Raw genomic sequence first — 8,533 nt, forward strand, 5'->3', positions numbered from 1 at the left:
ATATTATAAATCAACTATACTTTAATAAAAAAGAAAATTACATAACCTATTAGTCAGTGATAATGTCCCCGTGACTTGTCACTCTTTCCACCCGGTTGTTGGTAGCACTGACCTTGGACGTGGCAGGGGTTCACTCCAAGCTTTGTATCTCCTAGGCCTCACCCCATGTCCCCAGCTTGGCAGGGCTTCCCCGAGCTAGGGAAGAAGGGCTGAGACTCTGCCATCTGTCAAGGTGAAGGGTCTGTGGACTGACTCAGGCCCAGGGGACAGCCATGGTATTGGATGCAGGAAAACGTCAGTGACTCATCTTTCTCTGCTCGGCCAGGCAAGATGGCAGCATCCGCCTCAGGTAAAGGAACCTCATTTGAAATTCACCCCAAGTCCCCAGTGCCTTCACCAGTTCCTTCCGCCTGAGAAGTGGTCTGCGGTTTGTCACATTGGGCCATCGTGTGGGGCCACGGCAAGTTGCAGCTCTGGAATTTAATCATCATATTGAACAACTCATTTCTAAATTGGGCTGGTGATCAAGACAGTCTTACAAGAATATGAATCGTTGGATGTTTGCAGCCAGAGGATACGGAACAGCCCGGATTTTATGGCTCATTCTAGATAATGGTGACACATGGCTGAGAAATGCTTCTGCTTCCTAACGCCGTAAATTGGATGGTGTTTATTATAATGCAGCTAGAGCAGAGACACTTTATCATAAGAGCTGCTGCCCCCATATGGCAAATCATTACTCAGCGTATACTTGATAAATTGGTCATCATTCATAGGCAGAGAAGCTGATAGAGCCCCGTTTTATTTGCAGGAGAGCAGGCAATATGTTATCTTCCTGGGCTGATGTTTTTTCCACCAGAAATGTTATGCTGCTTCCTGTGCGTTGCTGAGCATTGTGTCAATGTCATGGGTCACGTGGGCATTAATGCCCAGCGTGGAGGAGGAACCATGGCTGAGCTCAACAGTCTTTTCAGAGGAGGTCCTTAGAAAGAGATTTTCATCTGCAAATTTAATCTCTCACTCCCCAGATGGAAAAAGAGAGAGGAAGGAATGATGGCCATGAGTAACTTTGTTCCCCAAAGCTGGCCAGGCCACGAAAGACAAGTCACAATGACTTCTAAATACAGGAAGGCAATGGTGGACTGTGGTTTGGTTGATGGTGGGAGGCTGGGCTCCCAGACGTGGCCCCCACAGGGAACTTGGCAAGCACTCCCTGGTGATGGAAATCTTTCCCAACCGAGAACGTGGTATTGCTGCAGGGGACAGAGCTGTGCTGCATCCACAGAGCTGCTGTCACAAGGCAAACTGGTCCGGGCCATGGTTCCTGACTCCATTCGCCAGCAGCATGAGTCAGTACAGCACGTGGTCAAGTGACAGGGGGCTAAAGGTCCTCAGACACAGCAGTCAGGCCGGTGTGAGCTGTGAGTGGACATTACTCACGAGGTCCCAGACACCCCTGGAGCCACAAAGACGCTTCCCAGCATCTAGAACTTTCCAAGGTCTAGTGATACCCTTGGCCACACAACAGCCTCTCTGAGTCACCAGAGTAACTCACCTTGAAGTCACCTATGGGTATTTACTGAGTCTCAGCAGCAAGCCCAGTGTGGTGATAGGGGAGGCAGGGGCACAGGTGGGCCACAGCTAGGGAACCACAATCGCCTTCGCAGCGTTGTTCCTGTCTTCAGATGCTCTCGCAAACACTGTCTCGAGGGGATGCGACCAGGTGAGCAGGTGAGCTTGCAAATTCCAGTTCCACCACGAGTGGGCACCCTCGGCCTCCTCCCTGGTGCCTCTAGGCATCCATTTAATCTTCCAAAAAGGAGAGTCCACGCTGGTCCCTATGCAGCTGGGTTTCCACAAGGATCCAGGGCATCCTCCATGACAAGCAATGGGATGCTGGCCGTCACCACCCACCATCCCTGTGTCACAGAAGGAAATACTGGCCAAAGGGCACAGAGAGCAGAATGTAAAAAACGTTACTGTTTTTTGTTTGTTTTTTGTCTTTTTGGGGTGCACCTGTGGCATACAGAGGTTCCAGGGCTAAGGGCTGAATTGGAGCTGCAGCTGCCAGTTTACACCACAGCCACAGCAACACCAGATCCAGCTGCATCTGTGACCTTCACCACAGCTCACAGCAATGCCAGATCTTTAACCACTGAGAGAGGCCAGGGATGGAACCTGCATCCTCATGGATACTAGTCAGGTTCATTACCACTGAGCCATGACGGGAACTCCAGGTTTCCATCTGCCTTCACACACCCTCCTGGGCAATTTGTGAGGATCACCTGCCCCCAGTGAGGAGACTCAAGGCAGGCTTCTCACTATTTGTCACTCCTGATATTTGGGGTCAGATACTCCTCTGCTGGGGTGGTGGGGGGGGTGGCACCATGTGCATTCGGGGAGGTTCAGCAGCAGCAGCCCTGGCCTCCACCCAACAGGCCAGCAGCACTGTCCCGCTTGTAAGCACCCAAAAGGTCTCCAGACGTCGCCAGCTGTCCCCTGAGGGGGTCACATCACCCCTAGTTTAGACCCATGGAGGCGGGTAGTTTGACAAAGCGCTGGTGAGGAGCATGGTCCCGGGGACAGAGTCTGGGACTGACGTGTCTGGGAATTCAATAAAGGGGGCATTTGAGGTGAGGGTCTCTTGTCATCAAACGAGGACCTACATCAGACAAGGCCATGCTCACGTCCCACTGTACAGAGGGAAGACCATGGGAGGGGTGGCCACTGAGGGAATAAGAGCCAGAGGCCCAGAGGGGACCACGAGGGGCAGGAGAAGAGAGGGGCCTGTGGTGGGGAAGGGGATAGAATACAGGCCCCAGGGAGCTGTCAGCAGAGTTGGGACCCAGGAGGAGTTAGGCTCCAGGGGCCCAGCAATGCTGGTCCCCATGGGGGTGGGGCCGAAGGGACCCACACGCCCAGCCAGTGTGGGAAGATCCATCTAGAACAACAGCCCCCCCCCCCCCCCACACACACACCCGTGACCCCCAGGAGGGCCTCCCCTGGCTCCCACAGAGTCCTGACAAGTGGCCTGGCATCGATGGCCACAGACGAGCCGGGCTGGGGGAGAAAGAAGGTTGGGATGCAAACGCGGGCAAGGATCACAGGAAGGCGGTGAGGAACAGGTGGGCCGTGTGGCACCTGCAGACCCAGCGCCCACCAGGCTGGTCAGTGGCCCTGAGCCACCCTCTGCTCTGAAGTGATGGCTGACCACGTCCCCTAAGATGGGCCAGTGGCCCCAGAGGCCGCTGCCCCTCCCCCCAGCACCCCCCACCCCCGGACGACAAGCCCCGGCCTCTGACGAGCCTCTGCCCGGCTCCAGCTCCGAGGCGGACGTTGCAGAGGTGCTTGTCCTCCCTGCCATCTGGGGAGCCAGGATTTCCTGAGGCAAGTGACAAATGCTCAGGGCTTTCACACTCCCACTCCCCAGGAAATCCGGCCAGGGAGACACCGGAGAAAACAACCCGTGTGTGTTGCGGGGGGGGGGGGGGGGTCACTGGTCTATTTTTACTCTGCATGGCCTGCCTGGTGCCTACTGCCGTCCACCTGGTAGACTATCAACCTCCTGTGTGTTCAGGAAGGTGCCAGAAGCTCCGGCTGGTGGGGGTGGGTCACACAGGGCAGGCAGGGGAGGCAGGGGTCTGGGGGGAGGTCCCAGGCTGCGTGCCACTTTGGAGAGAACCTGGCGACCGGCCCCAGGGGCTGTAAGATACAGGCCTTCTGATTTTGCCCTAATTTCCAGACCTTTCTCCCTCAGGGCTCCACCCCACTCCCTGACTCATTCAGAGACTCCCACGTTGACTCAGAAACCTGTCCAGTTGCTGTGAGCAGGAAGATCTCTGGGTGAAGAAGCAAACAGAAAATTGACCTAGAACAAGAAAGCCCACAGGAGCATCGTGGGATGCTGTGCCCAGCATTGCGGCCAGACCGCTGCACCACGCTGACAATGATCTGAACTTGTATACACACACACACATACCCGAAGTGGTGGTGGTTCACCCTAGGAAAGCAAGTGACCCCCAGTTAAGCATGACCAGCTGGACCAAATCTGTCTTTTGCTCCAGTCATTGGTGATTTTAGGAGGCAAAAGAAATGCTTGTTGGCTCTCTGAGCTTCCCTAGGTAAGATGCCCCAAAGGCCACCCCTTCCCAGGCCTCTCCCTGGGTGCCATGCAGGCCGGCTGCCGGCAGAGGGGGCCCCAGGCCCGCAGGGAGCCAAGGCTTCACACATGGGTGAGGGGTGGGGGGAAGAAGCCGTCTTGTGTGCCAGCTGCCCAGAGCCCACTGGAGGGAGGATGAGGTCCATCAGAAACTATTTGGCTCCGTCTTCACTCGCTGAACTGACGGAGCCTTGTGTCCATGATGAAGTCACAGACAATGGAAAGTGCCTGGCAGTGAACCGAGATGACAAAACCAGAGGAAGGAAACTGCAGGCCGGCCAGGAGGGAGAGGGAGACCAGGAAGCCCTGCTTCCCCCAGGAGCCAGCATCCCAGGCGGTGCCAAGGTCCACGGGGTTTGCACCGGCTCCGGGGAAGCCCCCGCCTGGGTCTGGTTTTGCATGGCATTGCCCACTGGTCATCCTGAAGCTGGAATTGTGTATTGAGGAAGGGCAAGGGAGAGACCTGGGGTGGTGGCTGGGCGGGCTGGCAGGTCACCCTCCAACCTCACTCATTGCAGATATCAGGAGCTAGAGCCACTTGGCACCTTGAAGTGGGGGCCCCCCCAAAGACCAGGCTGCGATCTCTCCTCCAGGGAGCAGCATCTTTCAAAGGTCGAGGGCTCCTGAGACATGACAGCTTTAGAAAATTAATTGTGCCTGCAGCATGGCGCCTGAAGGGCAGCCTGTGGCTTCCAAGGCCCCTGAGTCTAGAGACAGTGCTCGGAGGGATGGCAGGACAAGAAAATGATGTGACAGACCCCCCACTTAGGCAAATCTTTTTTTTTTCTTCTTCTTCTTCTTCTTTTTGGCCACCCTGCAGCATATGGAGTTCCTGGGCGTGGGATCAGATCTGAGCCACAGTTGCAACCTATGCCGCTGTTGCAGCAAGGCCAGATCCTTAATCCACTGTGTTGGGCCGGGGATCAAACCTGGATCCCAGTGCTCCCAAGATGCCCCCAATCCCATTGCACCACAGCAGGAACTCCTCAGACCCCCACTTAGGAAGACGCCTGCCCATCTGCTTACGGAACAGTAAGACAGCCCCTTATCTGTCCAGCTTAAACCAGATGAGCCCCTGCCTGAGCCTGCAGGTAGCCTGGGAGCAGCTGGGTCATCTGGTTAGGAGGAGGGCCTGGCTTCCACTGGAGAAACAGATGATGCAGACCGGGTTTCCTGTGCCCTCCTCCCAGGGGGTCTGAGGGTCTGTGCCTCCCCCCCTGCCAGTTAACGGCCAAGCCTCAATGCCTAGCTGCCTGCAGTTACAACATCCCCAGGGCTGGCTTTGCCAGGTGGCCCTGGAGCCTCTGTAGGGCACAAATCAGCTGCTGTAGCCACCCCTGCAGGCTGGCAGGCCCTTTCCACCCTGATATTAAACAGATAAGAATCATTTATTCACCTGTCATACAATGCACCTGTGAAGAACCAGAGCATCAGGCAGCGTGGCCTCATCAGAAATCCAATGTTCTTAACCTTTTCTTTCGTTCATGCATCAGAACAGCTCTACAGCCTTGCCCATAGTTCGCCGGGCCCCACCATGGGCATTTGGGTGTTGTGGGTGCCCGGCAACAGAGAGACACGGGTACCCCCGTGCAACTGAGGACCCAGTTTCCTTCATCTGTGTCCAAGCCTGCCTGGGCTGAAATTTCCCACCCACTTTTCCACTGCTTTATATACCATCTGGGTCTTTTAAATAAGTCTGCACTGTCTTCGCAGGTGTTTATAAGGAAATGAAGGTCAAATGTAAGTGAAAGAGTATTCATTATCCTCACGTTCTTTCCTATTTACTCCTCCCCCCCCTTTTTAGGGCCACACTTATGTTGTATGGAAGTTCCTGGACTGGATCAAATCGGAGCTGCAGCTGAGGTCAACGCCACAGCCACAGCCACACCAGATCTGAGTTGCATCTGCGACCTAGACAACAGCTCATGGCAATTCTGGATCCTTAATCCACTGGTCAGAGCCCGGGATCGAACTCACATCTTCATGGACCCTGTGTTGGGCTCTTAACCACTGAACCACAACAGGAACCCCTCGTATTTACTTTTTCTAAGACTGTTTTTTGCTATCTGCCTGGGGCATAATTGTAAAGGAGATCAAATATGACAGAAGAATCCTCTTCCTCCTTCCTTCCCTCTTGCCTGTCAGCATCCCAGGGCTCCAGTCCGGGAGGAAACCCTTCTGTAAACTCCTGAGAGCGCGTCCTTTCCCAGGCAATTTGCCCTTCAAAGAATACAAGGACGGGCAGCTCCGACAAATGGTGCCATTTCCAGGTGGAGGGCAGCACTCAGCCCTGTCCTGGGTCCCGTGCATCACGGTGTTTGGAACATTCTAGAAGCCTCTGCTCTGGGCCCACTGGCCATCCCTGGCCACCCTCCTCTCCTCTCCCGACTGGCGGTGCAGACACCACTGGCTTCCCTGTTTTCTTGTCCCCAGCTTGCAGCCGGAGACGGGGTGTCCACTGCCTTCGCCTCAGCCTGGTCTCCAGAAGGCTGCCCTCCCTCAGCATGTGGAGGCTGACACCCCAAGACCACAGATACCAGTTCAGAAAAAGGCCTCACGCGTTATGAGACAACAACGCCCCGCCCCCGACTCCCCAAGTCGATACCAAGGCCTCTGATTTCTCCCAAATCATGGGCGCCTCCCCTCCTCCCCTGGGCTCTGGAGGGATGTTTAGAGGGTCCCACCAGCCAATGTGCTTACTGAAAACGGGGGTCTCTGAGCTCCCGGGCTGAGGCAGGGATCCACTGAGGGGAGGTGGGGGCAGAGAGGGAAATTTGGGGCCAGATATGTGCAGACTGGGCCCCTGGGTTCCGCTCATTTGCAACCCCTTGGAAAATACCAAGGCTAGTTACACACTAGCCACTTGCCCACGTACCTGGTGGGGAACTCCATCGCAACTTCTGCGTGAGCGTCAAGATGCAGAGAATCTTGAAGGAGCAGTGGGAACTACTGCGGATTGGATGCTCAACCGCGCCCCGCCTTGAATCAGGCATCCTCATATGTGTGCGCATGCTCACTGTAGCCCGGTGAACTCGGGATGCTGTAGCCAATTAGCCAAGTGGAAACAGATCACCTGGGCAGGATGGGCCCTGCCCCAGCCTCTCGTTATTCCTTCTCGGGTCCAGCTGAACCCTGGTTCAGGGCACTTTGGTCACTTGAGACCTGATAACTCCCGCCTGAGAGAGGCAGAATTTCACCTCCCAGTCTAAGATCTGCATTTATTTAATCAGATCAGGGAGGGGTGATGAGGGTCAATGTTATTTAGGATTTTCCAGAAGCCAAAGACAATAACGTGCAGTGTTGGGCAGGAACAGAGGGACCCCCAGCAGACCAGCCAGGAACAATGAACAAGGGCTATTTGCATTCATTTTCCTTTTCTCTCTGAGCCGCTGAGTTTACTTGAAACCATCTGCCATCACCCAAATTGGCCTCCTCGCCCACACACGCTCTTGCTTCCTTAAAAGTCAGAGAGGAAAGGTTAAAAAAAAAAAAAAAAAGTAATAAAATGCAAAAATTAGTGCTTTGGGTTCAGGAAATCCCAACTCCTGAAACCAATGGGTTAATATGGGGGCCACTGATAAATCCCAGCTGTTTCAGCCGTTCCAGCTGGAGGCCATGGAATCGGGGCTGGAATGGGCCAAAGGATCATATCTTGTGCTGTTGAATTTTTGTTTCTGCTTCCCCGTGGGCGGATGCTAAACTTCCAACTCCTTGCCTCCGCTTGGAGGGGCTCGTGTCAAGTTACTTTCCAAAGAAAGCGAGAGAACATTTCGTGTGAAGGAGGTGTGGGGCGGAGAGAGTTGCCCCCAGTGTCCTGAAGAACTAGTTTCCAGGACGGGCTGGGTGGCCCAGCCTAGGCTCCCAGGGATGGAGACTCAGCAGGGCAGCAGCTGGTCGCCCCGCCCACTCTGGGAAAGCCCCGCCCCCTCTGGAGCATCTGGAACTAGGCGGGGAACAGGTGTGCCACAGCCAGCTGCAGGCTCTTGCCCCAGCCGGGTCCAAGAGCAAGCAAGACTGAGGAGGAGAAACCCGAGGAGCCTTCAAAGGTGCTGAGAACCATCCAGACTCTAGCACCCGTCCTGTCACTAACTTAGCCTCCTGGGCCACAACCAGTACCGACGGTCCTAAGTTCTTTCAAGGAGGGGAAAACCCGAATGCCAGCCCAGCCTAAGCCCTCTCTGGGCCTCTGATTCCTCTTGGATGAAGAAGTTGGAACGCCACTATATATAAAACAGATAAACACAAAAGACCTTCTGTACAGCACAGGGAACTATATTCACTATCTTGTAATTACCTATAATGAAAAAGAATCCAAAAGAGAATACATATATGTATATGTATAACTGAATCATTTTGCAGGATACCTGAAACAAA

At 54.6% G+C, this 8,533-nt stretch overlaps 1 long non-coding RNA gene across 2 annotated transcripts in view; it reads right to left on the minus strand.

Annotated features, from left to right (window-relative positions):
- Positions 1-7,556, minus strand: part of LOC146399487 (uncharacterized) — a 49,989-nt gene extending 42,433 nt beyond the window's left edge. Inside the window, exons 1-2 of one of the 2 annotated variants that reach the window (XR_014817858.1) lie at positions 7,035-7,146; positions 113-1,939 (exon numbers count right to left, since the gene is read on the minus strand). This is a non-coding gene — a long non-coding RNA (uncharacterized LOC146399487). Of the gene's footprint in view, positions 1-112; positions 1,940-7,034 lie in introns of both variants that reach the window. The other variant, XR_014817857.1, reaches the window with a different exon arrangement.
- Positions 7,557-8,533: the final 977 nt, after the last annotated feature.

Source organism: Sus scrofa, chromosome 10 (assembly GCF_054392235.1).
Source record: "Sus scrofa isolate SSC_HxYL_T2T_F1_AM1 chromosome 10, Sscrofa_HxYL_maternal_Yorkshire_Landrace_v2.0, whole genome shotgun sequence".
In the NCBI taxonomy this organism is placed as follows: domain Eukaryota; kingdom Metazoa; phylum Chordata; class Mammalia; order Artiodactyla; family Suidae; genus Sus; species Sus scrofa.